Source organism: Marmota flaviventris, chromosome 10, assembly GCF_047511675.1.
Source record: "Marmota flaviventris isolate mMarFla1 chromosome 10, mMarFla1.hap1, whole genome shotgun sequence".
Classification (NCBI taxonomy): domain Eukaryota; kingdom Metazoa; phylum Chordata; class Mammalia; order Rodentia; family Sciuridae; genus Marmota; species Marmota flaviventris.
In genome coordinates, this window is record NC_092507.1 from 7208995 (window position 1) to 7225885 (window position 16891).

At 55.6% G+C, this 16891-nt stretch overlaps 1 protein-coding gene across 1 annotated transcript in view; it reads right to left on the bottom strand.

The window, feature by feature from the left end:
* The window catches only part of Casz1 (castor zinc finger 1), a 142929-nt gene that overhangs the window by 103550 nt on the left and 22488 nt on the right, over positions 1-16891 (bottom strand). The window contains exon 2 of the mRNA XM_071617343.1: positions 7867-8014. The gene's annotated coding sequence lies outside the window, so the exon portion shown is untranslated. The remainder of the gene's footprint in view (positions 1-7866; positions 8015-16891) is intronic.

The window sequence follows — 16891 nt, forward strand, 5'->3', positions numbered from 1 at the left end:
TTTATCTAGGGCAGCAAGGGTTAACGCTGGGGCTGGGATAGGCCAGGCAGCACGGAGCACTCCCTGTTTATTAATAAGCTATTTATCACCAGCTTTGCTTTTAATGCCATTTGGGCTTAATGTCGTTAATGAAATATAAATACCCACGCTAACGATGTCGGTCAGAGGCAGCACGGGCAGCAGACGGCTCGAGAACCAGGGCCAAACCACCGGGCACGCTGGGGAAGAGGCTGAGAGCTCAGGAAGCGGAAGAGGTTCCCACCGGCTCGGCACCCCCGGCCCCGACTGCTCGCACCACAGACTGCCTGGCTGGCTGTGCCGGGAAAGGCTGGAGGAGGCGGCCCAGCGGGGAGAGGGGGCCTCCTCGGGCGCAGATGCTGTTAACTCCTAGAGCACAGAGCCGGGCCCGCGCGCTCCCACCTCAGGGCAGTGCCCGCCTGGCATCGGGCCCCTTGGCTGCAGGAGGCTGGACTTCCACCAGCTGGCAGCTGGCCTCTCTCGCTGCCCTGAGCTCCCTGACCACGAGGAACAGAGCCAGGGTGACAGGGGTCACGAGAGCCAGCAGGCTGGACCCCATCAAGCTTTCCAATAAAGACCCGCCCCTCCTGCCCTTAGAGTGACAACCTGGGCAGCCAGCCCGGCTGAACGGTGTGTCCTTCCTGAGAAGCCAGCACTCTGCTCTGTGGCCGTGCTGGTGGGCATGGGGAGGTCAGCAACGGGTATCTCTGTTCAGTGCCCAGAAACCTGGAACAAGGAGGGGCCCTGCATAGCAGGCTGTTGTCCCTGACCTTGTATGTGACCTGGCCTGGCCCCTCCCACACAGGAGGCCACCCCTGCTCAGAACAAATGCCCTCAGTGGACAACCACCCAACCCAGATTACCTGGAAACTTCAAGCCTTCCCCTTAGGCGCAGGCTGGATCTCCTAGATGCCAGCCTCCCCTGGGACAGGTGGCCGGGGGACACTGTTCCCTCGCTTGGGGCCACAGATGTTCCAGAGGGGACTTAGACTCTAAGCATCCAAGGACCACCTGGGCCCAACAGGTTGGAAGACAGGCAAGTGGCCGACATCTGTCCTCCTCGTCCTCCTCTCTCTGTACTGTGACAACGAGGTCACCAGGACCCCAGCCTCACCCTGCTTGAAAAAGCCCCAGGTGGCTCCCCAGGAAGTGCCACCTCTTCTAAAGGGAGCCCCAAAGCCTCTGGCCCTCCTCTCAGGTTTGCTAGAGGAAACGTGGAAGCAGAGTGTCTCATACACAACGAAGACACCTTTAGTGGGAGCCGATCGCCAACAGCCCACGGAACGTACTCGTGCTGAAGATGGGGTGCAGGTCACCTGAGGCTCGGCCACACCCGTGTCCTGCATTATACTTGCTAATGCTGGCCATGGTATCCCAGCTCCTCAGGTGGGGACAGTTTCTGGCAGGTGACAAGACCATAAGAGGCAGCAGAGGAGAGCAGAGTCCTTGCCTGTCTGGGGACAGCGGAGTCCTCTAGGAGGCTCCTTTCCCATCTCTCCCCTTCCTCTTCCCTCACTGGCCACTCCTATACTGCCCCATGCCATGGCTCACCTGTGGGGGTCCCCCCTCCCTGAACCCCCCCCCAAAGTCACCTCCAGGTCCCTGAGGAGCATGGGGCTCATTTGCTGGGGCTTGGTGGAGCTCAGCTCCGAGGCTAATCCCCTGGGTGGCTCCTGTCAGATTATTAATTAGCTAAAGCGGATCGGTCCTGAAACAACATGCGCTTGGACTTCAGATAAAGCAGGCCAGGGAAGCCAGGCGGGGGGCTGCTTAAAGTGACAAGACCCTGATGGTGAACTGCTCCCAGGGAGGAGGCTGAGGCTGGGGCTGAGTGAGTTCCAGATACACCCCCCAGCACCCTCTGGCCCATCCCAGATTGAAATGTTGCTAGAGTGCCTCCAAGGGGTGTGTGTGGGGGGGGAGGCGGACTCTGCACATAGGGGACCATGAGAGGAGGGGACAGTGACAATAGGGTCTTGTTTTTTAATAAAGAGCTTGTGCCTAATCAGATCATGTCAGTCAGAGCTCTTCAAAAAGCATCTCGTTTTACTCGGGGTAACAGCCAGAGTTCTCACGATGGCCTGCAAGGCTTGTAGGATCTGTGGACCGCACCCCCCTGCCCCAGCCTTGATCTCCAGGTCACTCCTTCCCAGCCACCCTGGCCTCCCTGCTGTCCTCCTGCCTCTGGGGCCTTGCAGCTGCTGTTCCCCTGGACAAGAACACTCTTCCTCCAGATAACAACCAGGGTGACCACGGCCTCCCTTCTGTTTTGTCTCCGCCCTAATGTTACCACCTCAGTGACCCTTTCCCCCAGAAGCCACATCTAAAATCACGAACATCCACTTGCCCACCCTACCCCGTTCCATTCCCGGGAGCTGCTTTAATTTTCTCTTTAACACGTCGCCAATGAACATCTCCTTTCCTTCCTGATGCCCTGGACCGTCTGTTTCCCTCCCACCAACACGTAAATTCCACGAGGGTGGGAATCCTCACCTCTCTATGTACTATTGCACTTTCAGTGTCTAAAACATGGGTATGCAGTGGTGCTCAATGGCAACTGATTAATGAATGAAACCGGAGGTGAACGAGCAGAGGTTGGAGGTCAGGACTGGACCACCAGCTCCTCTGGTTCTGAGCCCATGTGGCTGAGCCCTGTCCACCCCAGGACCACTTCCTCTCCCCTGACCCTATCTGACCCACCCTTTCTGGTTCTGGCCCCTACACTAGGTGCCACACGTGCCCTACTCCTAAGCATTTCCGCTCAGCTGCATTTCCAGATTCTGGTCTTCTGAGGGGTCACCTCGGGGACCCACCTACATGCCATTCAGATCCCCTTTCCCAGCTGCAACTGCTCCTCTCTGCCCCGGGGAACGGCGAAGGGTGGTGACAAGCGGGAACATCAGGACGCACAGCTGCTTCCCGGGCCCAACTCAGCGGCTGGTGAGCTCCTGGGCTTGGATTGTTTTGACTTGAGTCGGTGAAGCTGAAATACTGAGTCACAATGGCCCTAAACTTCATTACCAGCTCTTAACCCAGATTACTAAGGGAAAAAAAAAAAAGTTGCTTTTAATTGCTTTTCTCGATTAGCATTTCTGGAAAAGGAACTAGTGTTTAATTACACCTCCTCTCCTCTCCCACCCCTGGCCACAGCGGTCTCAACCCCAGACTAGCAGAGCAAGGCTCAGGGTGGGACAAGCCTCCTGCTCCCGAGGGAAGTCAACCAAACCCAAGAGAAAACGTGGGTGGGGAGCAGAAGGTGAGGATCACTCCAAGGCCCCATGTGACAGAGAACAAGCAGCAAATGGCGTGGGGGGTGAGTGTGTGTCACCATCAAGGACCTGGGAGATGGACTTCAAGGGTCCCACTGGTGGCTCATGCCTTGGTCCAGCGACCTCTGACTTAAGGACTCTCACCTGGATCAGGTCTGTATCTCTGTAGATTCTGGAATGAAAGAGGCCAAGGGGACGCTGGTGGGACAGCAGGAGCCCGCAGGTCTACATGGGAAGGGGACGCGTGCCCAGCCCCCGGGGCTCCTCTGTTACTGGTATTTTTTTTGCTGCAGGCACCCAGAGGCCACAGGGACTGAGGCCGAGCATCTCCCCTGGTCCTTAAGGTGTCAGCGCTCCTAAAGCCATCGCTGTTCTGCTCGAGCAACCCTGGCACCAGACGAGACCCCCAGGAGCTCTACACAGGGCAGGTGCTGCCAGACCTGCCAGCCCGCGTCCCTGAGTCAGTGCCTGGGGTAGCGGGGGCTTCCAATTCTATAAGGAAAAACTGAAGGGCCAAGGGCGGGGCGCCTGTGCCATCAGACAGAATTCCTACCCAGACTAGAACCAGAACCATCAGTGGCTCTTTCCAAACCTTCTCCCAGTCACAACCCCTCACGGGGCTGCACCACTGGAACCCACTCATCCTCCTGAGCTCTGCGTCACCCAGGGTGGTGGAGAACATGGCCCCACATCCCTCTCCGGAACCCACCTCTCTGCTTCCCCCACCGCAGCTGCGTGCTCTGGAGCTGCCAGCCTCACATCAGATCAAAGCCCCGGAGGATGGCATTAGAACTGTCCAGTCCAGTTAGGAGTGAAGGTCATGGATCTAGTGCAGACCATGGAGGCAGAAAGCAGAAAAGCCTCCCACGTGTGCACAGACGCACCCTCCCCCAGGGCCAGCAGGCACGCCCAGGAGGACTGGCTGGCGGCCCCCTCCGAGCCAGGCTGAGGCACCAGCTGTGGGCCTGGGACATCCCCGTCACCCCCTGCCAGCCGCCACCAGCTTGCCCTTCTGCTCCCTCCCATTACTTCCCTGGAGGTCAGGTCTCCAGAGCTTCCTGGAGGACTGAGCTGCTGTGTCACATATTGCTTCCCACTCGGGACACCCCTGATGCCCCCTGCGAAACGTAGCTGGCCTGCCCTTCCTGTCACGCCCCCTGGAGGTCAGGCCTCCAGAGCTTCCTGGAGGGCTGAGCTGGCCCATATGGCTGGGGGTGTGTTGCCAGCACCGGCAAGTGCACATGGGGCCCAGCAGCCGGTGGTGACAGCTTCACGCTTGTGCCAGCCAGGCCTTTGGCTTGCTACCGAATTACATGGCAGTACCCAGGGCTGCACAAAGCCTGTGGGGGTGGGGGGAGTCGGGAATCGCCTCTCTATCACAGCACCAGGCTGGGCTTGCCTCCTCCTGCCTGGTCCTTGCAGATGATGTCAGGACCTGGGGTAGTGGAGTCCACGACAGAGGCCCCAGAAAAAGTCACAGGGCCTGAGTTCAAGTCTGATGGGCCACCTAGGGCAATGCACAGCTTTCCACGAAGAAAGACCCCCCCAAGAGGGCCGGGGCTGTAGCTCAGTGGCAGAGTGCTTGCCTAACATGTGTGAGGCACTGGGCTCAAGTCTCAGCACCACATAAAATAAAGAAAGAAAAATATTGTGTCCATCGACAACTAAAATAAATAAATAAAAGACCCCCAAGATCTCTGCAGATGTGCAAGAGCAGGCAGCTGAAATGGGTCCCATGGACATGACCAGGTCTTAGACAGTCCCATTTCTCAGCCTCAGAGCTGATCAACTGAGGGTCTATATGACCAGGCACGAAGGAAAAGGTTCAGGAGCTCAGAAGACAGACCACATGTAAAGCCCCACTGAGAGAAACTCTACGGACGTCTGTGCCCAACCTCAGACCCAGCACAGGACCCCTGGAGCAAAAGCCCAAAGTTGGTGTCGTGCAGAGTCGTAGGGCTGAAAGCATCACCAGAATGGAAGTCACAGCCTGCTCCAAGGCTGGCTGCTGGAGGCGGACCAAGGGGCACCCAAGCCCTTCAGGACTTGCTTGGCCACCGGCTTGGTTCCAAGATGGCGCCCCTCTTCCAACCCACAAGGTGTTAACTGTCTAAGAGCCATGGGTCTCTTGGCACTGTCAGAAAGAAGACGCAGGCCACACCCCAGGGGCTCAGAACCCTGGAGGCGTGCTGACCCCTCCTTCCCTCACCCCATTCAATCCACTGGTAAGTTCCACTAACTCTGCCTCTGGGCACACAGCTTCCATCCAGGCCCCTCACTCCTCCCGCCCCCTGGCCTCCTGGTTTCTTCCCTTGCCTCCATTCTGATGCATTCTTCCCAGGACACCCTCACATTTTTTTTTCTGGGGACTGGGAACTGAACCCAGAGGCCCTTTACCACCGAGCCACACCCACAGCCCTTTTTATTTTATTCTTGATAAGTTGCCCAGGCTGGCCTCAAACCTGAGATCCTCCTGCCTCAGCCTCCTGAGTGGCTGGGATTACAGGAATGCGCCAGGGCATCTGGTTTCCGGCTGTCTTTAAAAAACAAAAAGCATCTCACTACCTCCTTCCTTAAGGTGCCCCTAGGGGACATCCTGTCACCCAAGAATAAAATCCCACCTTCTCCCCTGACACTTTACGCCCTACACATCCAGGCCCCTGCCCTATCTACCTCCCGGCCACTTGGCCTTTCCTCCTGGACACTGAACGTAGTGAGTTCCTCCCTCCTTAGGACTTCTTTTTTTGAGAGAGAGAGAGAGAGAGAATTTTTTTTTTAATACTTATTTTTTAGTTTTCGGCGGACACAACATCTTTGTTTGTATGTGGTGCTGAGGATCGAACCCGGGCCACACGCATGCCAGGCGAGCTCGCTACTGCTTGAGCCACATCCCCAGCCCCTCCTTAGGACTTTTAAACTACCTGTTCTCCCTTTCTGGAATATTCTCCTGCCTGCTCTTCAGATGGCTGTCCACTTCCTGTCCTTCATCTCAGCTGTCCCCTCAGAGGCCTCCTCTGTGCATCCTGCCTTAAGTGCCCCGGGCACATTCCATTCAGCACCAAGTCTTTGTTCAGTTTTGTGGGTGTGCTGGTTGTCACCTCTGCTACAGGAACTTGGTGAGAGCAGGGGTTTCTTGTCCACTTTGTCTATGGGGGAGAGAGTGGCAGACACCAGACCCTCTGTGACTGTAGCATAAATGTGACCAGATCTTGCAGAGAATAGCCAGAAATTGGGAGACGCTAAGCCAGGCCTGTGGACCAGACTGAGCCCAGTCTTGGCTCCCTCGCCCATGCTGTGGTGAGGCTGGATGCCTCTGAGACCAGGGGTCACCCTGCCACGAGAACCCCAGGCTGTGGCCAAGCCCGTCACTGGAAACGGACAGGTAAGTGAGGCGGGACTCGGTGACCACATTCCCTCTCGGAGCCCGCAGGGTTCCCAAGCTTCATTATCAAGCCCAAGACAGCCAATGCCAGGATGTGGGAGTCCCACCGGACCTGCTGGGCCCCTACCCTGTGCCGGGTGCAAATCCCAGCTGGCACGGCCCCTGGGAGCCAACAGTGAGTGGAAACTTCAGAAAGGGAAAAACTAATGGGCATGTTTTGCCCAGAGAAAGAAGAAAACAAAAAGCCTGCCACCAAGAAGAGAAGAGGCGAACCTGTCCCCTCAGAGGGGCACTCGGGCAGCCTCTGGAGCAGGGCGCAGGGTGGGCTGGGAGCCAACCTGAGGCTCCCGCCTTCCCAACAGTCATCATCAGAGAGGGCAGAGATGGCAGGAAGAGCTCCGGGAGAGGCAGAGGTACAGATGCTGGCACCGAATGCAAGCAAGACCTCGCAGCCACCAATCCCCCCACGTGGCCTTTTTCAGGTGACAACAGGACAACAGCAGCACACCTTAGGTACAGATGGACCGATTCCTGGAGCCCGATCACATCCTGGATGCCAGGAAGAAGAGTCTCAGCCACATGTCGCTCCACCCCAGCAACCAAAGGCCACGTTTGCATCTGATTTGCAGTCCCTGGGTTGTATTCAGGGCTCCTACTAGTCCCCAAGGAGGCCTGGCTGGAGCCACCCAAGAGAGCCCCAGTGGGTCTCCCCAGGCTGAGCCCAGAGCTCAGAGAAGCCTCTGCCCATACAGAAAGGTCCCTGAGATGAAGTTCAGAGATAACCCGATGCCTAGATCCAGGATGGCTATCTGACAGGTGGAGGCCTCACCTGACACCCTGGCCCGCCCACGCCATACCATCCAGTGTCACCCACAGGACCACTGGGAGGACTCTTTAGGGTCAGTTACTCCAACTTGCTATGTTCCAGGTAAGAAAATGGAGATTCAGGGGGAGCTGGCAGTGAGCTGCTGGCAAAGCCCAGACTAAGCTGCAGGTGCCCGGCTCCTAGACCAGGGCCCTCTCCTCACCCTCATGTTCTTTCCACTTTCACCTGTGCTGGATAAGCCACCACCAACCAGGCTGGAACCCACTGAGAAAGGGTGGCCTAGGGCCTACGCATTTCCCATCCTAAGGCGCAACCCCCAAACTGGCCGGCCCACTCTTCCCAGGGGCACCTTGGGAACCAAGAGCAGCTACCTTTGCATCCCAAGAGGCTGGGGTCTGAAGTCCATTCCAACACGCACCACCTGGGAGTTGCAGGACCCCCTGTGAAGGAGGGGTTGGTGGCCAGGGCAGCTGGAAGGGCCAATGGGATCTTTGTCTTCTGTCACCAAGGTCTATGTGCCTATCAAAAAGAGAAAGGAAAACAGATTAGGCTACAGTTGGTGCCCACAAACCTGCTGCCCATAGGCGAACAAAGGAGGCAAGGTTCCGACACCTCGGGTGGTAACAAGCCAACAACATGTGACTCCTGGACCCTGCCTGTCAATCAGCAGGTGGCACTGCCACCGTGCATGCCACACTTGACCCGGTGACCAGTGTGCCCTTTGCACAATTATTAGCCAATTGCTATGCTAAGAATCAAACAGGGAGAGACAATACTAGGCCAATCAGGTGCCACTCTGGGAACAACAGAGGGGTCACACCCAAGACTTGGTACCTGGGGTGAAAGGTCAGCCTGAGAATGAACCAAGCCAACACTGGAAACAGATGAGACCCATGTGACAGAACGGGCCCCTGAGCTCCCTAACCCTGCTGCCCTCCAGATTGCCCTGGGCCAGCTCCCGGCCGCCCCAGACCCCCAGGGGTTATGGAGTCTGCAAAACCAGCATTAAGCAGGGCCTGGGCAGCTGCGCGGGATGGTCAACTCGGTTTCTTCTGTCTCCTTTTCCCCGCTCCCCTCTGCTGTGGAGCTGGGTCATCTCATAAAAAAGAAAAGAGGGCGTGGGCAAACGCCCTGGAAGGAGGCGGCTGAGATTCATCTGTGATAGGTGCTGGGCCAAAAAAACAAAAAAAAAGTGGCCAAAGAAAGTTGGTGCCCTGCTACCGGCAACCTTTGTGTCAATTTAAGCAAATATTGTGGTGTTTCCATGGTGATCCCTGTTTTGAATATCCACTACACTCACTTTTTAAAGGGCTTTTCCTGTTTGCGTTTCAACTTCAAACCTGTAAATATTTTCAGCCTTTTGAGAAAAAACGAGCCCGTGTGCGTGCAAACACAAACACACGCCCGAACCTGGCGCACAACTTCCCAAAGTGGCGGCCCAGCCTCATGATGTAAGAGCAGGGTGCAGGGAATCCCGGGGCAACTCTGCCCACTCTCACCCCCACCCTGCGTATGAAGGTGGCACTGAAATCCGGGTCCTTCCCTTCCTCCTCTCCTGGGGGACTGTGACATCTATGACGGTCAACGGCAGTGTGCTCCCCAAGTGTGTGAGCGGGCCTGGCCCTGTTTGCAGTGAGTGGCATGGAGTGGGCAGCTGCCTGGCAGGTTCTCCAACTTGGCCCGGGCCTCGGAGGCCCCAGGGGGCCTCCCTGGAGAGCTAAGTGCTCCTCTCCTGCCACCCAAGGCTGGGCCTGAGTGGAAGGGAGTGGGCTCTGCAGGCTTCGGCACAAGCTCCTCCCCTCTGGTGGGGCAATGCCACCCAGGCCAGCTCCCTGGGCCAGTGTAGAGATGGAAGGTGACAGCAGTCCAGGGTGGACTGGCCTGGCTCCCATCCCACCCTCAGCACCACACAGGGTTAACGGCGGGTTTCCTGGTTTCCATGGAGTCCTGCCAGGCCCCTAATGTGAGTTTCGTGTGATTTGGGGGAAGTGGATTTCCTTTGTTTTCCAGTTTGGGAATATTTTTTTTCTTTAAAAAAGAGGAAAAAACACTTTAATGGGAACTTCAGGGCTACTGGGAGACTCAGTCCTCTGGGCTCTGACACTCCTCCTCCAGTTAGTCCAGAATCCCTGGAAGCCCCCGAAGCACACCCACGGATTCACGGCTCTGGGTGTGGGGGGTGCCTTGGACCACCTACGGCTGCTGCCCCCAGAATGCCTGCCTGCAGGGGTTCCACCTCAGGGTCCTCAGACTCCACCCAAAGCCAGCTTCTGACATGGGGGGGTGACACTCCCAGCTCCCAGCTTTGCAGAAGGGACACGGTATTTCCCTAGAGAAAAGGTCAAGAGAAACACGCTACCTCCCAACTTCTGGAAGGAGCTGGTGGACCAGAGTCTGACCCCACACCCAAGCTGCACTCCCAGTGTCTCACGCCTGGTTCTGAAGGGGGTCTAGTGACAGGGTAAGAGGGGTCTCCAGACCCTAGGGAGCCTAGTCTGACCTCTTCCTGCCAACAGAGGAACCTGAGGGGCAGAGGGAGCTTCAATCAAATAAAGGGTGTGGCCAGGCCTCTTCCTGCTCCTCCTCAGTCTTCCCCATTCCTGCCATCCCCCAGCCCAGCCAGGGTGTGGCCTTACTCTGGGACTGTCCCCAAACCAAGTGGCCTGACCCATTTACCAAACCAGGGCACAGGCCTTGGGGCCTTTCATGCACTGGGGTTCTCCCACGACACAGGCCCCAGGGGCCATGGCAGCAGCACAAATCCCGGTCAGTAGGTGCAGAGCCCAGAGTGTGGATCTCCGACCAGCAGCCCCGGCGGGGAAGGGGCGAGAAGCCAGATGCAGTTACAGAAATAACCCTGGGCCAAGGATCAGAGATGTGGGTCTGAGGCCCAGTTCTGCCACTTAACCCAGTGTGGGCCTTTCGCCGAGCCGGCTAATCTCCCAGGGCTCCGTTTCCTCACCAGTCACCCAGAAGGAGAAGGAAGGAAGGAAGGAAGGAGAGGAGGTCCCCCAGGCTGTGGGGAGACCTGGCAAAGGCTGAGAGGGGCGCTGCCACCACCTTCTCCTTCCACACTTCAGGGAATCTAGCGCTCGAGAGGTGACGTGCCCCTCGACTCTGCTCCTGGCACATCCGTAGTCCCTGCGTTTGAATCCACGCTGGACTGAAGTAATTTGTTCATGGGTCTGTCTCGCCTTGGGTTCCTAACTCCTCGAGGGCAGAGACCAGGTCTTAATTATCTTTGTGTCGGCACTTAGCAGAACAGCTGGCCCACAGTGGGTGGCCTAAGTGCTGGTGGAACTGAACGAGTCCCTGATCTCAAGTCGGAATCAGACGGGCCTAGTGTGGCTTCTCCCTCTTCCCAACAGAAAGTTTCATGGGCAGTTTCCACTCTCCCTTCTGTTGAGCTCCCTAGGCCCAACCTGCGATTTGACTTCTCTGCCTCCCTCATGATCCCTGTGAATTCATGACTTTCAGGTCTGAGGGGACCACTTGGCTACTTGATCCTCCTCCAATCAATTCCAAGAAGAACTGACTGAGCACCTACTATGTGCCCGGGAGCATGCTGGGAATAGAGAGCACTGGATGAGTGGCTCTCCCCTCTGCCAATTGGCCTGCGTGAGAACTAATATAAACTAACCAGATGCCAAGCCCCATGCCAAGTGCTCTACACGCATGATCCTGCCCAGTCTTTATAACACGAAGGCAGGAGCAATTACGGTCCCCAGGGAGAGATCAGGGATAGCAGGTACAGAGATACGGAGCAACTGGGCAAAGGTCACACCACTCACAGGAGCTGAAGCCAGGCCTGGGCTTGGAGAATGCGGGCCAAACTCACCTGCTCCTCCTCCTTCTCTCCCCATGATCTTAGCACCCACTCCACCTGATGCCACTTCCCTTCCTGAATCTCAGTTCCCACAGCCTTGAACAGCTTTCCAGCAAGTCCCCCAGGGCCTCCAGAATGCGCTCAGTTGGACACCACAGCCAAAGACAAGGGCCGTGCTCAGCCGCTCTGGCTGGGCTGAACATGGGGACGGACAGGCCCAGGGCCGCACACCTGGTGTGCAGGCCAAACCCTGGGCCTGCCTGGGAAATGGGGTCTCAGCTGTGGGCATCGCTGCCTGTCATCTGATGGGATGGGGACGAGGAAGCCACTCAGGAGAGGGCCACTCCAAGGAGGCTCTATCGGGTAGGACAACTTTCATTTCATCTCTACAGACAAGGGGGCAGGTGGAAGGGTGTTTTGGCGGAGGGAGGCAGAAGTCTCTGCTGCCTGCCCACATCGGGACCTCCCACCACCAACACCTGCTTAAGAGACCCTGGGTTGAGGAGCAGGGCCACAGGAGCCCTTGACTTTCACCTGGCGAATGTGCACAGGTAGGGAGCCCCCCCCCGCCCCCGCCACCTCTTCAAAGGAGAGGAGACACCAGGAGTTGGCGAGGAAAGATCTACATTCGTGAGGACAGACAGCAGAAGATCAGCTGGGGTGGGGAAGGGACGGCGCTAATGAGCAGATTTCACAAACCACCCAGAGTGAAAACAAAAACACAGACGTGTGCGTTGCCCAACTTCGGGGCCGTATGGAAAAGGAGGAAAAAAAAAACAATAAAAAAATCCACATCTTAATACAAAAATCCTACACGATGTGTTGCGGCATGAAAATGTTTTTCACCGCATTTTTCAACTGTGATCTCACACAGCCTACGACGGGTACGCCCAGCGCAGGAGGCACCCGATGATACACACGGCAAACACACGCTCCACCAAAACAAGGGCAGGCCGCGTTCCCATCGGCCCAGGCCGGCACCTCACGGCTTCCGGCGGCCTCTGGAGATGGCTGCATGACTCCAGGAAGGGCCCCCTTAGAAGGGGAGATAGACGGTGCCGAGGGAAGGCACCAGAACCCTGCAGGAGTGACTCCCAGCCAGCTGGTGCCGTGGCCTTTCCGCACCCTGGGTGCTGTCATGCTGCCCACGGGGGACAGGGAGGGGACCCGCAGCCCAGGGGCCCTTCCTAAGTGTCACTGGCCCCACAGTAACTATCTGTCTCCATTTTGTTCCACCCCCACCCGCCTTTTAATTGTTGGATGAGTTTACAGAGCCATGTGCCAAAAACAATCAACTCCAGGGAGCAGAGTTAGACAAAAAAGGGCGTGTCGCCAGAGGGAGACGGGTATCCATGGAAACCACCACCTTCACAGAGCCTAGGTGAAGCCCGGGTGAGGTGGACGGTGCAGGGTGGGGGCCACACTCCACCCAGAACAGGGCCCTGGAAAAGGCTGGGACTGCTGAGCAGCTGACCACCTGGAGGGTGGCGCTGCCTGAATGTGCCCCCCTGCGCCTACACACCCACAAACACACAGGAACACACACACTCACACACTCACACATGTATGCCCATCTGCCACCCTCCAGGTCCCTGATCGGCACGCCCAGGGCGTGAAGGGTACAAGCTCCAGGTAGGAACCCGGGTTCCGCCACTCCTCAGCTGGGTGACCCTGGGTGAGTTCCTGTAGCCTGTCTGCACCTCAGTTTCCCCATCAGCACAATGGAGACGTGATCGCTCCTCCTGAGTACAGTCGTGAGGATTAAATGATTTATTACGTGTAACATGCTGAGAAAAGTACCTAGCACATCGTACGTGCCATAAAGCATTTGATAAACCCAATAAATCAAAAAGCCTAAATGAAGTAGGGGGAGGTTTCTAGATTCTGCCATAAGAGAGGAGGAAAATAATAACCATTCATGTTTATTAAGCACTGTGTACTCAGGATTTTAATACATCAGTACCTATAATCATCACAAGAACTCAATGAGGTAGATGATTATCTCAACTGGAGAGTTGAGAAACAAAGACTCAGAGAGGGACACGTCCCACCCAAGGTCACACGCTGGGAAGTGATTCGAACTCAGAACCTTCTGACACCTAATTGCCACACTGCCTGGCAAGGGGAGGAGAAGTAAGAGGGGTATAGAGCGAAGCAGGAGGGTGGGCTTTTGGGGGGCTCTTTCCAACTGGATGCACAGCAGTGAACCCCAACTTGCTCTTCCCAAGGTGACGAAGGAAACCAGAAATCCTCCGAGACGTGACTGCAGATGGGAGAAACAAGGAGCTGGGAAAAGATGAGGTGGCTAATGGGCTCAGGCGTTCCTACCCAGGTCCTGACCCTTGGAGACCAATGCTGCCTTCCGAACCTTCCCTCCGCCCAGGCAGCACCTCCAGATTAGGTTGTCCTTGGAGGGAAAACAGTAGGACTTGGGGGCCCAGCTCCCAGAAATGGAGCCTCAAAGCCTGAGAAAGGTTTAGGTCAGAACCTTGTAAACAGCCCGATTTTCCACCTTCCCAGAGCCAGGCAGGTCCCTGGAGGGGCCAGAGCACAGTAAGGAGAGTATAGGGGAGCACAGGCCTCCCTAATTGCAGAGCCAGACAGGGAGGCCTGGAGGCCCAGAGCCACAGCCAGAGGCTGCTGGCCCTGGGAGGTTCTGTCCTCACCCTGTTCCAAGACCAGGTTTGGTGGCTCAGCCCTTTCTGCCATCGACCACCCAAACTCATTCAGATATTTCCTCTCTCACTTGCTTTTTAAAAAAAATTTAATGTTCTCTATAATTCATCCGTCCCAGAAGATAATCGATAGAGCCCGTAATGAAAATCTGAGCCATATTTTATGATCCGCTGCGAGCAGAAAGGGCCACATCAGCAGGTCCGGTTTCGGCTCTCCCTATCTGTCTTGCCCACTGCCCCGGGGATTACTTCCCCTACCGACCCTGCCCAAAGCCCTCCACCCAGCGCTCTGCCCTTGGCCACACTGGGAGGACCATGACCCCAGCATCACCCCAATGCTCATTCGGCCAACCCAGCTACAGGATGGTCGCAGCCACTGCACCATCTTCCTAGGGTGGCTCTCCAACCTGGGACCTCCCGACACTCCCACCCTGGAATTCACAACCATCTTCAGTCAAGGTGCTTCTGGAAGGCTGAAGATCCTTCTAGGTTCGGGAGGACTGCACAGGCCTTGGGGAACCAGGCCAGCAGCCCCCCATGGTGGCATCCCCCATCAAGAAAGGCTGCCTTACTCCTGGGGGTACTCTGGGGGCTCTGGGTATGGCTTGGACCCTCTGGAAAGTAGACGGTGGGTAATTATGGCTCATTTTTACTACCTCAAGCAAGTCCCTCCTCTCCCTGGTCTCCGGCCCTGTGAGGTGACAAGGTCTAGGGGAGGCATGGGGTGCCAAGGGGAGCAGCCCCTCCAGCCCTCCCAGGCAGGGGAGAAGAGTGCCCCACCCTTGCCCTGGCATCTCTGCTGGGAGCCAATCAGCAGGAGAGGTCTGCTTTTCCCAGAATCCCTCAGTGCCTAGCACCAATCAGAGAGCAGCACAATGCAAGTGAGGAAGGGAGGACCCAGCACAGCCAATCAGAGCCCAGAGGATGTTCAAAGACCAGACCAGGAAGAGTGGATGGGGCCACATCGTGGACCACGACACAGCTATTAAGAGATGCTTTAAAAGATGGGGAAGAAGCTCAGCAGTGGAGCCCTTGCCCTGATCCCCAGCTCCGCAAAAAATAATAACAACAAATTTTTAAAAAGAGGCATTTTTTAAAAAGGAGGAAATGGTCCAGTGGAAAACCTCAGATGGTTATGTCGTTCAGAGAGCTGCCCAGTAGAATTTCTGGTGCTGTTGAGATCAGCAGCCACTGGCCACATGTGGCTACTGAGCGCTTGGAATGTGGTGAATGTGACAGGCACAGAATTTTTAATTTTATTTAATTTTAATTAATTTAAGTTTAAATAGCCACATGTGGCCAGAGGCTAACTGTACTGGACATCACAGGTTGAGATAAATAATCTCATCCATGTAAAATTTTTTTTCTTAATGAAAAATTAAAAAGCCTCTTATCCCAAGGCAGTGGGGATAACCATTATTAACTATTGTAACAGAAATAGCTGATATTTAAGTGTGCCGTGTGCCCGTGTTAAATATTTTATGTGGATGATCCCACAATCCTCAGCAGCTGACGAGGTGTGTATTATCATCACTCCCAACTTATAGATGAGGAGACTGAGGCTCAGAATTGCTAAGTAATTTGCCGAGAGTCACACTGCTGGGTGGCAGATCTGGGGCTTACAACCAAATCTTTCCATCTCCCTGACTCATACTTTCAATTACTACATTATCCACTTTTTAATTATTTTTTATACTTTTTTTTTGTATTTTCCAATTAGCCACAAGCATAAATTACAATTAAGGAGAAAATGTAATTTTTAGAGACTCTGAAAGGGGGCCTTTCCTTTTTCCCCAAGAGCAGAGCACGTCAGGAGGTTCCTGGGGCCCTGGCCAACTGGGACCCTGGCTGGTACATGGAAGAAGGAGCCAGCATTGTGGTTCCCTCTGTCCCACAAGCTCCTGCTGCCCTGTGCCCCATGCCCAGGAGGCCTAGAGTCCCCACCGATGCCTGGCCGAAGTGTCCCCAGCAGCCAGGCTGCCACGGGATCCAGCTTCCTCCCCGCCCCACCCTGAGTCAGTTCCTGACAGGTTTCTCGGCAGTTTTGCAATCTCGCCTGGGTCTATATCTTAAAGGTAGCAGGCCACAGTTTGTCTGCCAGCGTCAGCACACATCTCCCCTACCCTGGACCACCCTCTCCACCACCTTCTGGAAGAGCCTGTGCTTCCACGGCCGTCAGGAACACAGGGCCAGCAGCCACCAGGCCTGGGCCACCTCCCTGCTGTGGCATGAGCATGGGGGCTCTTGTTGTGTCCAGGAGGGACAGTCATGGTCCCCCAATCCTTCCCCTCTGGGACTGGCCCCCCTGGGCCGAGAGCAACAGGGACAAAGAAGTTCCCCTTCAAAGGTCCCAGTTCTGAGCCCAGCTAGAAATGAAGTCAGAAAGACATACAACTCTGTCTTGGTGTTTTCCATAGCACCAATTTGGGGCAGGGGCCAGGGCGCGACTGCCCCCTGATCTGGCTTGTTTCAGCTTCCCCTCCCCGAGACACGCAGAGTGTTCTGGCTTCGGTGGTGCCGTGGGGGGTGCGGGCAGGAGGATAATGTCCTTACTTGGAAGTTTTTTGGTTATTATCATCCTGGATTGTTGGTTCCCTGCTGTCTGCAGTTCTCTGTCACTTCCAATCTACCTTAAGTTCCCCTTGGATATTTATATATTTATTTTTTGGGTTGGTTTCAGGTGCTTCTAGTTTATCAAACAATCAGCCCTGTGAGGTACACTGGGTGTTTCCAGAAATTACATCACAAAAAATCATGCAATTAAAGTGTAAGGGAAAAAAAAACATAGCTGTTGCTTAATTTCGTATTTTAATTAGCGACTTATTGTAAACGTAGACTTTTAAAATGGAGGCGCCTAAGCAAAGCCAGTAAACAAGTTTTTCTAATGAATTCATT